General features: G+C 37.0%; 1 pseudogene; it reads left to right on the top strand.

The window, feature by feature from the left end:
• Positions 1-2,378: 2,378 nt before the first annotated feature.
• LOC101440029 (transcription factor Spi-C pseudogene) lies at positions 2,379-3,139 on the top strand (annotated as a pseudogene).
• The last annotated feature ends 13,833 nt before the right edge of the window (positions 3,140-16,972 follow it).

The raw sequence follows: 16,972 nt of genomic DNA on the forward strand, positions 1-16,972 counted from the left end.
GTGAACCACTGTAAGTAGGACCTTTAGATGAGGTTACTTCAGTTCACCCCAACTGTGGCCCAGCCCAGTCTGGATGGATCTTAATCCTATTACTAGAGTCCTTTATAATAGAATGAAATTCAGGCAGAGGAAGAGAAAGGCAAAGGAAGCAAGAAACTGAAATGGAACCCCGAAGAGAAGGAAGAGAACAGGTGATGCAGCCATGTGATGTGCCATGTTACAGAGGAACCAACAATCACAGGCAGCTGCCCCAGAATGCCACAGTTTTGGAGGAGAAAGCATGCCTTGATGATGCCTTGATCTGGACATTTTCCTGGCCTCAAAACCATGAGTAAATAAATTCCCATTGTTTAACTTGACCCATTTTATGGTATTTGCTTAAGCAACCTAGGAACCTAAAATGCTTAGATTGATTCTATTTTACAGCAAGTGTTAATGATGCTATTAACATCTACCAGTGTGGAAATATCAGCTTCAGTCCTTGCTTTCAATTCTTTTGAGTACATACTTAAAGGTGAGTTTTCTAGGTCATATGGTAATTGTTTTAGTTTGCTAAAGGCTGCCAAGGCAATATACAAGAAAAAGTTGGAGATTTATTGGTTTAAAAGCTTACAGTTTCGAGGCTGAGAAAAATGTACAAATAACGGCTCCATCAGATGACAGGTGATGTTTTTTTCTCAAGGACCTGCCACTGGTGTCCCTGGATTCCTCTGTATCTGGCAAGGCACATGGTGAAATGTTTGACAGTGTCTGTCAGTCTCTGCCTTTTCCTCTAGGCTCTATTGCTTTCTGCTCAATCCGTGGCTCTCTCTCAGTTTAAGGACATTTCTCTCTGTTTCTGTGACTCCACTGATACCAGTTTAAAAAGGACTCCAGGAAGAGGATTAAGACTCACCCTGGGTGATGCCAGTCTGGAGTAAAATGGCCCTTAACTGAGTCTAATCTAATCAAATATTCACATCCACAGTAATGGACCAATATAAGAACATTATTTTCGAGAAAAGACTCAAACTACCATGATAATTCTACACTTAGCTTTCTGAAGAACTGTCAAACTGTTTTCCTTAGCAGCTGCACCATTTTACATTCCCATCAACAATGCCACACCCTCTCTAACACTTGTTATTTTCCATTTTTTACTTGTAACCATTCTAATGGATGTGGAACTGTATATCTTTGTTGTTTTGTTTTGCATTTCCCTAATGACTAATGATGTTGAACATTTTTTTATTTGCTTTTGGCCATTTGTATATCTTCTTTGGATGAATATGTATATTCAAGTCGTTTGTCCCTTTTTCAATTGAATTGTCTCTTTTTATTGTTGGGTTGTAGGATTTTATATACTCTGGATATTAAACCATTATCAGATACGTGGTTTCCAATTATTTTCTACCATCTGTAGGTTGTCTTTATATTTTCATGATAAAATCCTTTAGGGAAACGGACTTTGGCCCAGTGGTTAGGGCGTCCGTCTACAACATGGGAGGTCCGCGGTTCAAACCCCGGGCCTCCTTGACCCGTGTGGAGCTGGCCATGTGCAGTGCTGATGCGCGCAAGGAGTGCCGTGCCACGCAAGGGTGTCCCCCGCGTAGGGGAGCCCCACGCACAAGGAGTGCACCCGTGAGGAAAGCCGCCCAGCGTGAAAAGAAAGAGCAGTCTGCCCAGGAATGGCGCCGCCCACACTTCCCGTGCCGCTGACGACAACAGAAGCGGACAAAGAAACAAGACGCAGCAAATAGACACCAAGAACAGACAACCAGGGGAGGGGGGGAAATTAAATAAATAAATAAATCTTTAAAAAAAATCCTTTAATGCACAAATGTTTGGGTTTTTTTTACTTCAATGAAATCCTATTTATCTATTTTTTCTTTTGTTGCTTATGCTTTTGGTGTGAAGTCTAAGACCATAGTCTAAAACAAGGTCCAAAAGAAGTTTCTCTATATTTTTTGTCTAGGAGATGTAATGTTATGGTTCTAATATTTAGGTCTTTGATCCATTTTGAGTTAATTTTTGTATGTGGTAGAGGGTAGGGTTCCAATCTTCATTCTTTTGCTTGTGGATATCCAGTTCTCCTAGCACCATTTGTTGAAGAGCTTATTCTTTTCCCATTCAGTGGACTTGGCAATTTTTTTCCAAAATTATTTGGCCATAGATGTGCGTACTTATTTCTGAATTCTCAATTTTATTACATTAGTCTCTATACCTATCATTATGTCAGTACCATGATATTTTGACCACTGATGTTCTGTAATAAATTTTAACATTAGGAAGGGAAATGCAGGCATTTGTTTCAGAAGGGGAGAAGGTTATTACCATATGGAACATGTGAATGCTAGACTGAACTCTTGATGGACAGATCATTAGTTTATTAATGAAGCATGACTTGTGCTGAACAAGAAAAGCTGGGTCAAACATATGAAGAAGATTTTGAAATACAAAGGCAAAGTTAAACTGGAGATCTTCAGTATTCCCTTTATTACAAATATTATCTGGCTTTCATCAAAAGTTGCCCTCATGGCAGAGGAAATTCCAAATTCTATGGATTGCTGCCTACAGAGGAAGTTGTTTATAATTGGAGACCTGTAATCAATAGTGCAATAGACTTTTAATTCAAATAAAATATTCATCAATCTCTACAAAATGCCACTGAAAACCACTTTGTACAGCCTGCTGTCCTCTAGCACAAGGTGGGGAAAGGCAGATAGAGGTTCTGCCTGTGTGAATACCTTCATGAATCTTTATGTAATACCAAGATAGCATCTTGCATTAAAAGGTAAGATAAAACTAAAGGCATCTTTCCATTTGTATCAAAAAGAAAAAAAAAAAGAAAAAAAAAAAGAAAAAAGTTGCAGAACTTTGGGGAAAATTAAAAAGCAAATGAAAACCCATGACTTACCAGAAAATAGCCAGAGCACTGAGGAATTATAGAAGAACTAGGGAAATTACCAAAATCCAGAGAAAACAAGCTTTTAGTGAGGTCTTTCTCCAATGACTCTTTCCATCTTATTTCTTGGGGAAAGAGATCTTCTACTCACAGTTTGTTCAACCTGAACAGGAATATCTTAGTTTAAATAACTGGAATGCAAATTATAATTATGCATGTGCTAATTACCACAAGCTAAGTAACTCTGATTGCTGAATACAACCTTGCATTTAATAGTTTTCTGGAATCAGAAATCCCTGCAAGATTTAGCATTTTCCTCTTAAAGCAAATATTGAAGAGAAAAAACCTTCATTAACTTCATTGTTGTTACCTTTATTAAAAAACATGTAACGTATACTAAACTTGGTGCGAAATTCTGCCTGTGAACCACTTTAAAATGATCAAGCCCCATTTGAAACTATATCTTTCATTTTATTTCTCTCTTTGCAACTACATTCTTATTGTCTGACATTACCAGTAGAGATGATTTGATTTATATATTGATTTAAATATTATTTCCCTGTCATAAACTCAGATGAAAAAATCACTCTAACTTCTATTTGATGGTTTTAATGGCAAAGCAAGAAAACTACTACCTGTGATACAGAATTCATACCAAAATAGGTTCATGACTTTAAAAACTTCTGTGGATATCCTGAACCCACGTTTCCTCTGCACTTCGTCTCTTGGTTTTAAGTCTACAGAGCTACAGAAACCATTGTCTAAGGAAAAGGCCAACTTCCATAGTGATCTAAAAAAACTCAAAAGTATGAACCTTCCCCCCCCCCAAAAAAAATAAATTATGGAAGTATAGTGTGAGACCTCCAATTTCATTCTTTTTTGCAATATACTTTTGATAATTTGGGGTCCCTTACCATTCCACATGAATTTGCTGATTGACTTTTCTATTTCTGCAAAGAAGACTTTTGCGATTTTTATTGGTATTGTATTAAATCTATAATTGCTTTGGAGGCTAGAATTGACATCTTAACAATATTTTTCTAATCCATGAATGTAGAATATCCTTCCATTTATTTAAGTCCTTTATTTCTTTCAGCAATATTTTGTACACTTACATGTATATACATCCATTATATCCTTGGTTAAATTCATTCAAAGATATTTTATTACTTTAGTTGCTATAGAAAATGGGATTTTTTTTTCTTGATTTCATCTTCAGATTTTTTGTTATTAATGTTTAAAAACACTACTGATTTGGGAATGCTGATATTGACATGACATGCAGGCACCTTAGTACGAACATAAGGGTTACCCTGTTCCCTTCAGTACGGGACCAGGAACTCACAATGGGAGAAGAGGCTTGTTCTATACTAAGCTGGAGAGGGTGGGGTAGGGCAGCAAAGTTATCAAGAACTTCTCTTATTATTTTCTTTATGAAATAATTTTAAAAAGAAATTTTATTTTGAAAAACTTTCAAACTTACTAATACAGTTAAAAATATACAAAGCTCATACAGAGAATTCCAACATACCCCTACCTCCTGGATGCCCAAATCTACCAATTTTAACATTTTGCTACATTTGTCATATCAGTCTTTCTAGTTGTCACCTATCTTTCTATTTATCAATCCATTTTCTGAACATCATGCTCTTTGAACGTTTAATACTGCCATGTACATTTCCCAAGAACAAGGAATTTCACTTAGGTAACTACCTTAAATGCAGTTATCAAGTTCAAGCAATTTAACATTAGTATAAAGCTTTCATTCTATATTCCAATTTTTCACATGTCCCAATAATGTCCTTTTAAATTTTTTTTTGAAAATCAAAATTGTTCTGTCTTTTTTTTAAAGATACATATGTCACACAAAATGTTACATTAAAAAACATGAGGTTCCCATATACCCCACTCCCCACCCACCTCCACTCCTCCAACATCAACAATCTCATTCATCAGTGTGGCACATTCATTGTATTTGATGAATACATTTTGGAGCACTGCTACACTGCACAAAACAAAACAAAACAAAAAATAAAGCTAGTAATATCCTTTTGAACTGTTTCTCCTCCCTCGCTAGATCTCATTGAGGATCATGGATTGCATATAATTGTCCTTATCTCTTTATTTTATTTTTTTCAAATTCTACTTGTCCTTATCTCTTTAGTGCTCTTTCTTTTTTGTTTTAATTGTGGGAAGAAATATACAACATATACTTTCCCCACTCAACCACAGCCAAGCACACCACTCAACAGGATTAATCACATTGACAATATTGCAGTACCCTCACCTCCATCTAGTAATCAAATGTCCCCATCTCCCTAAACAGAAACACCATGCCCATTCTGCACCAACTTCCCTTTTCCCCACATCTCCCTGCACCTGCGACCTATACTCAAATTTATGTCTCTATGAGCTTCCATAGTCTCTGATATTTTCTTCATATTTCCATGGAGCTTAAATTAAACATTGTACATCTATGACAATCTCATTTGTTTTGATACTGATCTAACTTCAATAATATACACAAACTTTCTTCTCATACCACCTCCTTTTTCCCACCTTTATGTAGTTAAATTGTTACAAATTACATGCTAATACATTATGAGCTCCAAACCATTGATTTATCATTACAGTTTAACATTTGCCTTTTAGATACTGTGAGAAGTAAAAAATGGATTTACAAACCAAACATACAAGAGTGCTGGCATTTATACTTACCCATAATCAATACCCTGACCAGATATCTTTTTCATGAATTTTATTTGTCTATTGACTTTTCCTTTCAACATGCAGACTTCTCTTTAGGATCATTTGTAGGGCCAATCTAGTGGTGACAAACTCCCTCAGCTTTTGTTTATTGGGGAATGTCTTAAGACTAACTCATGTTTTTAAAGACAGTTTTGTCAGACAGTTTTTTACAGCATTTTAAATGTCAATCCACTGCCTTCTTGTTTCCATGGTTTCTGATGAGAAATTGGCACAATTTTATTGAGGCTCTATTGTATACCACATGCTGCTTCACTCTTGGAGCTTTCAGAATTCTCCCTTTATATTTGACATCATAAATTTGGGCCTATTTGGTTTTATCCTGTATGGAGCTTGTTGAGTGTCTGGTATATATATTCATGTCATTTATCACATTTCGGAAGATTTCAGCCATTATTTATTTGAAAAGTCACTCTTCTCTTTCTTGAACTCCCACAATGTTTATTGGTACACTTGATACTGCCCCACAGGTTCTTCAGGCTCTGTTCACTCTTCATTTCCGCTGTCATTTTGAAGTTCACTGATTTCTTTTACCAGGTCCATTTCTATCTTCCATTGAACCCCTCTAGGGAATCTTTAATTTTCGTTACATTGACCTTCAGCTCTGTTGGTTCCTTTTCATAATTTCCATCTCTCAATTGATATTTCTTTGTGTTTTTTGTGGGAAACTGGTTTACCTGTTTGTTATTGTAAATGTTACACCTGTTAAATGCTGCATTTGTTAGATGTTGCAGTTGTTTCCTGTTATTGTAAATGATGTTGCAGTTCAGAGAGCAAACAGCTGCTTAGAAGTTTCCCAATAAAGCAATGGGAAAACTAGGGTTGAGGCTGTCAGTTCCAGAAGCTGTGAGTCCCCTGGTCCCAGGTTTGTCTCCCCTCTTGTGTCTCTACCTTTATTTCTGCATCGCCTTCCCTTCAAGCCAACCTATTGTGAGCTGAATACAGCAGTGTTCATGATCCTTTTCCTGTTTTCCATTACTTCTTTGTCTGTTTTCCTTTAGCTCCTTAAGTGTATATAGGACCATTTTGTAAAAATTATTTTTCTAGTATGTCCCACCTTGGTTTCCTTATTGATGGTTTTTAATTCTTTAATCCCTTCCTTTGCCTGGACCATCATATCCTATTTCTTTGTATGCTTTTTAACATTCTGTTTGAAACCTAGATATTTTGAAATTTTAGTATACTGTCCCTGGAATTTAAACTCTGAGCATCTCTTCCTTAAGCTTTTATCCAGCGAGTATTATGAGAGAGTTGTTCTTGATTGCAGAAGCTCACCGAAAAAAAAAGAATGGAAAAGGAAAACACATGTCCCAGTCTTTGCAGATTGGACCATTCAAGTGTCCTTCTTCACAGGTACTGCACTATATGTTCCACAGCCAACAGTCTCCTGCCTTGGAAAGCATGGTTTGGTTCCTCTACCATAACATTCTGTAGGAGAACTCTCTGAGTTGCCTCTACACACATACCAAGTTCTGAGATGGTGAGTCCTTTCGGTCACCAACAGACAGCCTGAGCCAGATCTTCATGTTCCAAGTATATGCAAAAAGATTATTCTGCTACTTTTGGAACCAAGATCACAGATCCACTCTGAATGTGTGGGCTGGCTCCATGCTGAGCAGGTGAGGGATAGGGGAAGAACCAGCCAGGGCACCACAAAATTATACCACTTTTGAGTAGCATTTTTCCTGATTTGGTACTCACTTTACGACTGCAGTCTCTGTTTTCTAGAGCTTTGAGAAAAACAACTTAAATAATTTTCTGAAGGATCCTTTACTATAAATGAAGTGAAGTGAAATGATAGCTAGATGGGAATGTGAGACTAAGAGGGTTTTATGTACGACAGAAAATATTCCAGTGCATGGGTGGATGATGAGCATGAGGGAGGACAAAGCAATGTCCTTGAGTAAGTGAAGATGGATGAGACCCATACCCAGTAATAACGTTGAGCTTAGATATGAGTAGGAATCGTACATCCATTGTAACAGAAATGAAGGCAGAGTTTGAGTACAGATACATATATGATGGAAAATTTTAAATAGGAATAGGATATGATTTCCTGACTATTGCTTCTGGTTTCTCAGAGAAATAATAAATGAAGTCATAAAATGAGAGTGAAGGAGAGAAGTGTTAGATGTTTTTGGAGAACATAGTAGTGAAATTGTTGTCTAAGAAAATGGGAGAAGTAATTACCTACATAAAGGTGTTACAGTTAGGGTGGGACATTTAAGTAAAGCAGTAAACAAAAAGGAGCAGGCCATACAACTATTAGGAGAAGGATCATTGTGTTTAAGGCTCTGATATAAGGCCAGCGATGTTTGGACATGGAGGTGAAGGAAAGAGTGCTATAAGACACAGCAAGAGATTTAGGCAAGAGCCAAATGCTATAGAGCACTGTAAAATAAGGTAGGGAAGGAAACTACATTTATAATATGTGTCATAAGCTGTTAAAAATTTCCTGGGTTTTTTGTTTTGTTATGGTTTTTCCTGTTTGTGTTTTCATTTTTTTCATTTCACCTAAAAACACCTAAAAACAGAAAAATTGGAGAGGCAAGTACCGCAACATCCTAAATGATGTACTTGACTAATAGACTTGCTAAAGGGTTGCATCAAAAGCTGTTTTGTAACTCTTAGCTCATCACCCGCTAGTAGACCATTCCAGAGCAGTTAAAGGACTCATTAGGAGACTGGTGAGAGACAGATGAGGGGCATTTATCTGCATGTTACTTCCCTACATACATTTCCACATCTCCTACCATGTTGAGTCAAAAGTAGGCCAACAGAAACGTACACTGTGGACCATAGTTAGTGGTAAACGTCTGATGATATTATATTATAATCTGTAACAAATGTTCCACAACAGTGTTGTGTGTTGGTGTAGGGTTGTTATGTGGGGATTCTACAAGTGTGCATGATTGTTTTTTAACTTCACAACTTCTATAATAAAACTATATTTTTAAAATGGCCAAAAAAAAAAAAATGGTGAACCAACAGAAAACTAGATAATTCATTGGAGACCAACAAACGTACAAACTGATATCAAACTGTAAATTCTAATGGTGAGAAATTTTAGTGTAAAGTAATAAGAAAGGTCACTTCTGTAGTGGCCTATTTCTCCACAGTTTATAAGGGTAAAGATACCAAGTGTTTCCATAGGCCAGAACAGGGATTTAGAAGGTAGCCTGATGTGAATCATAATGATAGACCCTCACTAAAGAGGTCTGCCTGTCAGGGTAATGTGATACAATCAGAAAAGATCACCAGGATGAAGGGTCAGAAAGAAGAGTTGAGAGGTGAGTTACAGACAGATTGTCAGTTATTGAGTTATAACCCATACAAGAAAAAAGATAAAGTGGGAAGTCTCAAAGGGATGAAGGATCTCAAAATAATACAATGAAAAAATCATAAATTCACAAATATGCTTTTAAGAATCTATTCCAAGGAAGGATGCTTTAACAAAAGAATATAGTAGCATAAATCACATCAAACTTAGCCATTTCTTCTAAATCTTCCTTTCCTCTACACTGGATTCTATAGAAACCAGGGATAGCAGCTATTCAGTCAGGGAGGAAAGGATGGAAGAAAAAAGAAACAAAGCATGTTTTTCTTTCTTGCCACAGTCTTACATATTTGGATCAGGCCTGAGCTGTGGAGGGAGATGCATTAAGTTGTATGACAGACTGAAGTGTTGATATTCCACTGACCTGACTTTTTTAATAACATAAAAACATGACTGCTTATCAATACAGAAATGTGACTGGAAGATCTATGGAATTAGCTCAAGAAAATATACCAAGTTGGGAAGGTTTCCAAAAGAGTGGTTTTGAATGACAATGGTAAAACAGAATAGAGGCTTCCTTTTTATCCATTCAGAATCTAGCTCATTTAATCAGTTCATCATTATGTGTCTGATGACAGAAGGCTTTTGAAGGGTCTTAGGCAGTGACATTTTCCAATTAACAGTTTGTACAGATCATTTTATGAGAAAAAGCATGGAAATAAATTATGAGGCAATTTCAATAGTTGAAAGAAAGTATATTAGTGACTTTGGCAAAAGAACAGTAATGTAAAAGGAGAGAAAACGCACAGTTCTGAGATACGTTTTTTTTTTTTTTACAATTATTTACTTATTTCTTTTAATTCACATTGTAACTATTTATAAAGCTATGGTTTTATTCATTTTGGTTTTTTTATTGACTTTGTAATAATATTACATTAAAAAAATATATATATGAGGTCCCATTCAACCCTACCACCCCTACCCCACCTCTCCCCCCCCCAGCAACACTCCTTCCCATCATCATGACACATCCATTGCATTTGGCAAGTACATCTTTGGGCACCTCTGCACCTCATGGTCAATGGTCCACATCATGGCCCATACTCTGAGATACGTTTTGAAGGTAGATTCAACAGGACTGAATGATATAGGAGTTAGGAGCAAAAAGGGATGAAGATTAACTGCTATTTTAGGGTTCAAAAACTGAGTATTCATATTTACTGAGATGTTGAAGACTGGACAAGGAGCATAATGCAGTTGTTTTGTTTTTAATAATGTACTCTTTTTTAATTTTTTAAAATTTATTTCCCTTCCCTTCCCCCCCCACCCCAGTTGTCTATTCTCTGTGTCCATTTGCTGAGTGTTCTTCTTGTCTGCTTCTGTTGTTGTCAGCAGCATGTGAATCTGTGTTTCTTTTTGTTGCGTCATCTTGTTGAGTCAGCTTTTCTTTTTGTTGCATCATCTTGTTGTGTCAGCTCTCCGTGTGTGCAGTACCATTCTTGGGCAGGCTGAACTTCTTTTGCACTGGGCGGTCTCCTTACGGGGCACACTCCTTGCGCGTAGGGCTCCCCTATGCAGGGGGCACCACTACATGGCACAGCACTCCTTGTGCACATCAGCACTGTGCATGGGCCAGCTCCACATGGGTCAAGGAGGCCCAGAGTTTGAACCGTGGACCTCCCATGTGGTAGACAGACACCCTATCCACTGGGCTAAGTCCACTTCCCCATAATGCAGTTAAGAACAGCAGTCAGTAGTTCTCTTTTGGCTATATTAAATTTAAGGATCTAAGAAATCACCCATTTGGTGATATTTAGAATTGGTAGCAAGACTATATAGTTGTGGCATAAAGGTAAGAATGAATATGTAGATTTTGGAGTCTTCAGCATGCAGATCATATTTAAAGCCTTGAATTTAAAACAAGCCATTCAGAAAAAATGAGTAGAATAGAAAAGACAAGTGCAAAGTCAGAAAATTGGGGAGCTGCAACAATTTAGAGTTCAAACAGAGGAGAGGAACAAAAAGAAAATGGAGAAGGCACGATGTCCAAGGAGGCAGAAGGAAAACCAAGAGTGTGTTGTAACTCAAAGCAATAAGAAGAGAGAATTTCACAAAGGAGCAAGTGGACAACAGTCAGCTGCTACTGAGAACTCAGTAAAAAGAGAACTAAGCAGAAATCATTTGATTTTGTAAAAAGTCAGTTATTATTGACGTTGACTATTATTCTCAGTGGATCGATTGAAAGAAAATCTAGGTTTTAGAGAGTTGAAGAGAAAATGGGAAATAAATAAATCCATACACCGGCTACAGATAAGTCATTCCATCACAAAATGAGTGAAAGAGAAAAAGTGCACGAGTCAGAAGTGGATATATGATCAAGAACCACTTGTAAAAACAAAAGAAAATCAGATTGAACCCTCAAGAATATGTTTTTGCACTGATAAGAATTATTCAATAGAGATGGATGACTCAATAAGGCAGGGTGGAGGGTATGACAAAAGCAGCATTCTTGAGAAATTGACAGGGAATTAAATCTGGCACAAAATTTGAAGACATGGCCTTGTTAGTAGTGAGGATGCTTATAGTTAGGGAACAAAGACAGAGAGATTTTATTTTCAAGATAGCAAGATGAGAACATCCTGTGTTCACATTTATTTATTTTCTGAATAGAGAACTTTAAACAAATAATTTTTTTATCCCTGATTTTCAGAAATTGAATACTTTTGGCAAAGCCATTCTAGTGGACATTGCTCTTCTTCTTAAGCAACAATAGCAGAGCAAATCTGACACAATGGGTTTGGGTTTTCTTGAAAGAGTGGCTTGGAAACCGCTAATAACTTAGTAAACAAGATTAATTTGGAAACCCATTCCTGTGACATCAGCTATTTCTATTTTCAGTCCATAAAACCTACTGTAGTTTTTTATTTTTTAATGGGAGAAATGGTCCACCCTTGAAGTGGGTGGTCAGAAATACAATAGGAGTGTGCATCACTTTGTCCTGTTTAGCAATAAACAACCCCCTTCTACAATAAACTTGTGCTTTAAAAACTTAGTTAATTTTAACATTTAATTTTGCCTGTGCTTTGGATGGATTACAACAAACTTTTCCAATTGGTGGAAGAATTAAACCTATAAGAATTAAGCTAGGTTAATGCCATTAAGAGAATTGAGAAGTGGGAAATGAAAGAAAGCCAGTAGCCATTGGGTCAGTGTTGCAGTACATAACACTCAAGGTACAATTTGAATCTCTAACAATGCAGACAGTGTGTCTGAAGTAGCAAAGTGATCTGGTACTGCATGGAGTTAAACTCGGTGTTTCAGGATTAGGACAAACACTTGGCACAAGAACTGCTCTTGGGCTAGAAGGCTCCAAAAAATCTACTGTAGTGAATTCTTGGAATGATTACAGTCACTCAGAAAGTGGCTTATTCCACAATAACCGTGATAACATCTAGATTCCTGTAAGGTAGAAATACCGTCTTTCCCAACTTTTTAGGTACAAATAAAATGTGTCACACTTGATAAATGAGAGAAGATTATTTGCTTGTGCTACCAGAAGAAGCTTTAAATATTTGAGCTACTAACTTAGCATATTTATATATGCACAGATTCAGGGGCAGATTTAAGCAATTCTATTTTAAAGCTTCATTGTAAAGAAGCCAAAGTGAACATTATGAGAATAGGCACCCTCATGGGATATCCTACTTTAAAAGGTCAGAGTTGCGCAGAGAAATTGAGTATGTTTTTTCCTAGCATCTAAAAGGTTTGGAACCTAAACAGGATTTCATAACTAAGAAGTGGAATGGATGTTCCTGACATAATAAACAAATATTTTTCTGATTTACATTGAAATGAGTGAGTCAGTGAGCTTCTATTTATCCTATGCACTAGCAAATTTATTTTCCTTCTATATTTCCTCCTAAATATCACCCATTATTCAAACTTCTGAGAACATGTAGATATCATTACTAACTGGCCTCAGATGTACTGCATGTACTCCATGCACTGTATAACACTGTTGTTCTAGTTTCCATTTGTTTTGCTGATCACAAGGTCCAAGTTCATAATAATAGCTACTTTCTCCCATTCTTCATCCCATACTCCCCTTCCCATTACCTTCTGTTGGAGGGAGTTTTTAACTTGTGGGGTGACTCAGAACTTAAGGCTTGTATGATTCAAGTTATCCTGTTTACATTGTTCTTTCGTTTTTCCACTGACTTTTGTTATTGGTCATGGGATACTAAGTGATACCCCAGTGAATCTTCAGCTTTCTAAAAATAGTCTTTATTTTAGTTTCCCATACTGCTGTCATCAATTAGCCCAACTCAGTGGCTTAAAACAACACAAGTTTATTGTTTAAAAACAAATTTATCATCTTCTGGAGATCAGTAGTCTAAAATGGGTCCAAGGGACTATATTCTTTCTGGATGCTCAATGGGATAATCCATTTCTTTGTCCCTTCTAGCACCTAGAGGCCACCTACATCCTTTGACTCCTATCTCCTTACTTCATCTTCAAAGCCAATAGTGTACCATCTTCAGCTCTTTCTTTCCACTATTCTATTTCTGCTTTCTGTCTATATAAAGATTTTTATAATTATATCATTGATCCCACCTGAAAAATTTAATATAACCTCCCCATCTCAAGATATTTAATTTAATCACATCTGCAAAGTCCCTTTTACCATATAAGGCAATATATTCACAGATTCCAGTGATTAGGATCTGTACATCTTATTTTTTTTGGGGGGTGCATTTTCAATATACCACAATTCTCCTTTTTTCTCATTATGTAGCAGCAACCCAAGTTTCTTAGTAATCTGAAACAACAATCCCCTTTTCTGCCTATTTACTCATTAGTATGAGAAGTTAAGAATGGTTGGTCAGAGTACTGTCTTAGCTTCTGGTTTAATGGAACCAAGATTCATTGCCTTCATAGTAGGAATTCCAAGTCTACCAAGTTTATGGGCAAAGGAAGCAAAAACTCCACAAGTGAGTTATTAAGTGCAAAGGCGAAATAGCTCTTTTCTACTTAAAACTCTTAGTACTGGGCTCATATTTTGTCAGTGGGGAGAACAACTGTGTATCATCCTCCATTTTAAGAGATAAAGAACAAAATTCCAATAGAACAAAAATCCAACATCACAAGGTGTTTGTAAAGGTTATCAAAAACTTCTATTATGTACTATGGCATAGCTTCTGCTACCAATTGAAAATACTACAGAAAGTATATGCAATTCTGATTATAAATACCTGGAGTTAAGCCAGACTCCACAGGGTAAGGGCACTCCTCTGCCTTTCAGGTACCAGTCACAAGTTCTGCGGCTCAGGCCACCCACACCTCTGATCAACTGCCAACAAATTCAGCAGTTCCCACCTACTCCTCAGGTTTGATAATTCACTAGAATGACTCGTGGAATTTACTGAATGCACTTTATTTACTATTATAGTTTTATTATAGCAAAAATACACCAGTAAGAAAAAGATGAAGAGATACATAGGGTGAGGTTTCAGAGGGTCTCACAAACAATATTCCCAGGAAGCAGACGTGGCTCAACTGATAGAGCGTCCATCTACCATATGGAGGCTCCAGGGTTTGATCCCCAGGGCCTCCTGACCCATGTGGTAAGCTGGCCCAAATGCAGTGCTACCATGTGCAAAGAGTGCTATGCCATGCAGGGGTGGCCCTGCATAGGGGTGCCCCATGTGCAAGAAGTATGTTGGGTAAGGAAAGCCAACCCACGTGAAAAAAAGCACAGCCCGCCCAGGAGTGGCAACGCACACATGGAGAGCTGACGCAGCAAGATGATGCAACCAAAAAGAGACGCAGTTTCTCAGTACCACTGGAAAATGCAAGTGGATGCAGAAGAACACACAGCCAATGGACACAGAGAGCAGACAATGTGGAAGAAGGGGAGAGAAATGAAAAATAAAAAAATAAATCTTAAAAACAACAATATTCCTGTCCTCTTTAAGAGGGGTCAGGATGTATCATCCTTCTGGCACAGAGATGTGACTTATCAATTGATTCATCCTGGCACAGACATGTCTTATCACTCCTGCATGGGAGCTTCAAGTGCCCTGAGTTTATGTGGGATTCATTATATATACATGATTGATAGAATCATGTGGTCCATGTGGTTAAACTTATCTACAGACCTCTGTCCCACCAAGAGGTCAATGATGTAGACTGATAATATTGCAGCTCAAAGTCCCAACTCCCTAATCACATGATTGGCTTTTATGAGGGGGAAGGCAGTCCCTCACCAGAAGACTACAAGTGGCCCTACCCTACTTCCTTAGCACATATGCTAAGTGTGGCCCTGGGTCCAACAAGAAGAACAAAACGCATTCCTATCATGGGAATTTCTGAAGATTTGTTGAATTTCCATTGCTTTTCCAGGAGCTAGGAATAAAGACCAGAGAAGACTTTTGTTATGCCACAGTGTTACTTTCAGATGGAACTTGAATTGAGCCTACTGGACCTCTCCACATTATTTTGACGGCATCTCATAGTGACAGCTCATTGTTGCATATCTTTTGATACAAATTATATGCCTGGAGGAAATATGGTGATATTGGACCCGACTTACACTGGCTTATGACATTTTCAGGAATTTCATGAATTTGTCATTAAACGTAGCTTGAATTAAACATTAAATTATTTAAATGTACTGTAAGAAAATAAAACTTCCCCAGGTTCTCAGTGCTCCTCTGGAAAACCCTAGTCTCCTGAGATTGCTTTCAGCTCTTAAGAACTAAATCTGTACCATTTGTCTAATTAATAACTCTGACCCAAAGGATAATAAAACTTCCTTTATCTTCTCAATATAGTTACATCCAGAGTAAGTTTCCTGTCTCGCAAGGTGCCAGAATATAGGGCATTGTCTCCCTAGGTGAGTAGGAAGCCAGGATTTTGGAAACAACTTTATGTCATAAAAGACAGAGAAACTGGGATTTATCTGGTCCTTGGAAAGTTAGGTTTACATTCCAAGAAATGAAAGCGAGAAACCAGTATCCTTTCCATTATGTCCTAAAGGAGCAAAAGATTTTTGTTTGTTGGCTTCTCCCTCTCCTTTTTGGAGAAGAGAGAGATGGTTGTCTCTGTCCTAGGTAAAAATGGAGAAAATCCACTCTGATGTCCTTCAGCTATGGAGTGTCCAGCTGCTTAATAGGATATTACACCTCTTTTTCATCATGTGATGCATGGGGTAAAACCTGGGGCAAGTAGTGGTTTGGCAGCTGGGCAAAGGAGTGTATTGCTTACTATAAGATAATTAATAAGAAATTCATCTCTAATCCAGAATCACTGTGTGTGGTGAGCATTGAAGATAAAATTAATAAGGATGTATAGGCAAAATTTAGCATGTACAATAAAATAAATTTTATTAAAAATAAAGGTAATAAATATGCAAATGTCACCACTTCCTAATTGTTTTGCTACATTTTACTATTTTTCTATGATCTTGATTTATTTTCATTTATTGTATCTATATGTTGGAAACACCATATAATAATGTGCTAGTAAATATTTTTCCCAAGTTTAGTGACATAATAATGGTAGTATGAAATTGGTCAATAGTGGGAGCATTTACAGCATGGAAATTGGCAAGCTTTACAGAAAGTAGTTATTGATTGTCTAGACTTAAGAAAGTGATGGGGAAGGTGTTAATATGCAGATTAAACTTAAAAGAATTCTTTTAATTAATCTGCATGTCTGTAGCTGTTACATCGTGAATTACACACAAAAGTAAGAAAATATTCTTCCAGTATTCAGAAGACAATCAATTTAGCAATGAGTGAAATTCTAACACACGTCTTCATTGTTTCACTTTTGTCTTATTAATGTAAAGGAAAATATCAACTAATATTTATGCTTGAACTGTATTCATTTGGTAATTGCTACCATGGAGAGAAGTTGACTATGGATAGAAGAATCTGGGATAAATCAAATTCATTCTGTGAGAATCAATTGACTCCATGGAATTTACCATAAAGAGTTTCATGTATTTTATTATTATTTGTACATTGCATCCTACCCATCCT

Source organism: Dasypus novemcinctus, chromosome 14 (assembly GCF_030445035.2).
Source record: "Dasypus novemcinctus isolate mDasNov1 chromosome 14, mDasNov1.1.hap2, whole genome shotgun sequence".
Taxonomy (NCBI): Eukaryota; Metazoa; Chordata; class Mammalia; order Cingulata; family Dasypodidae; genus Dasypus; species Dasypus novemcinctus.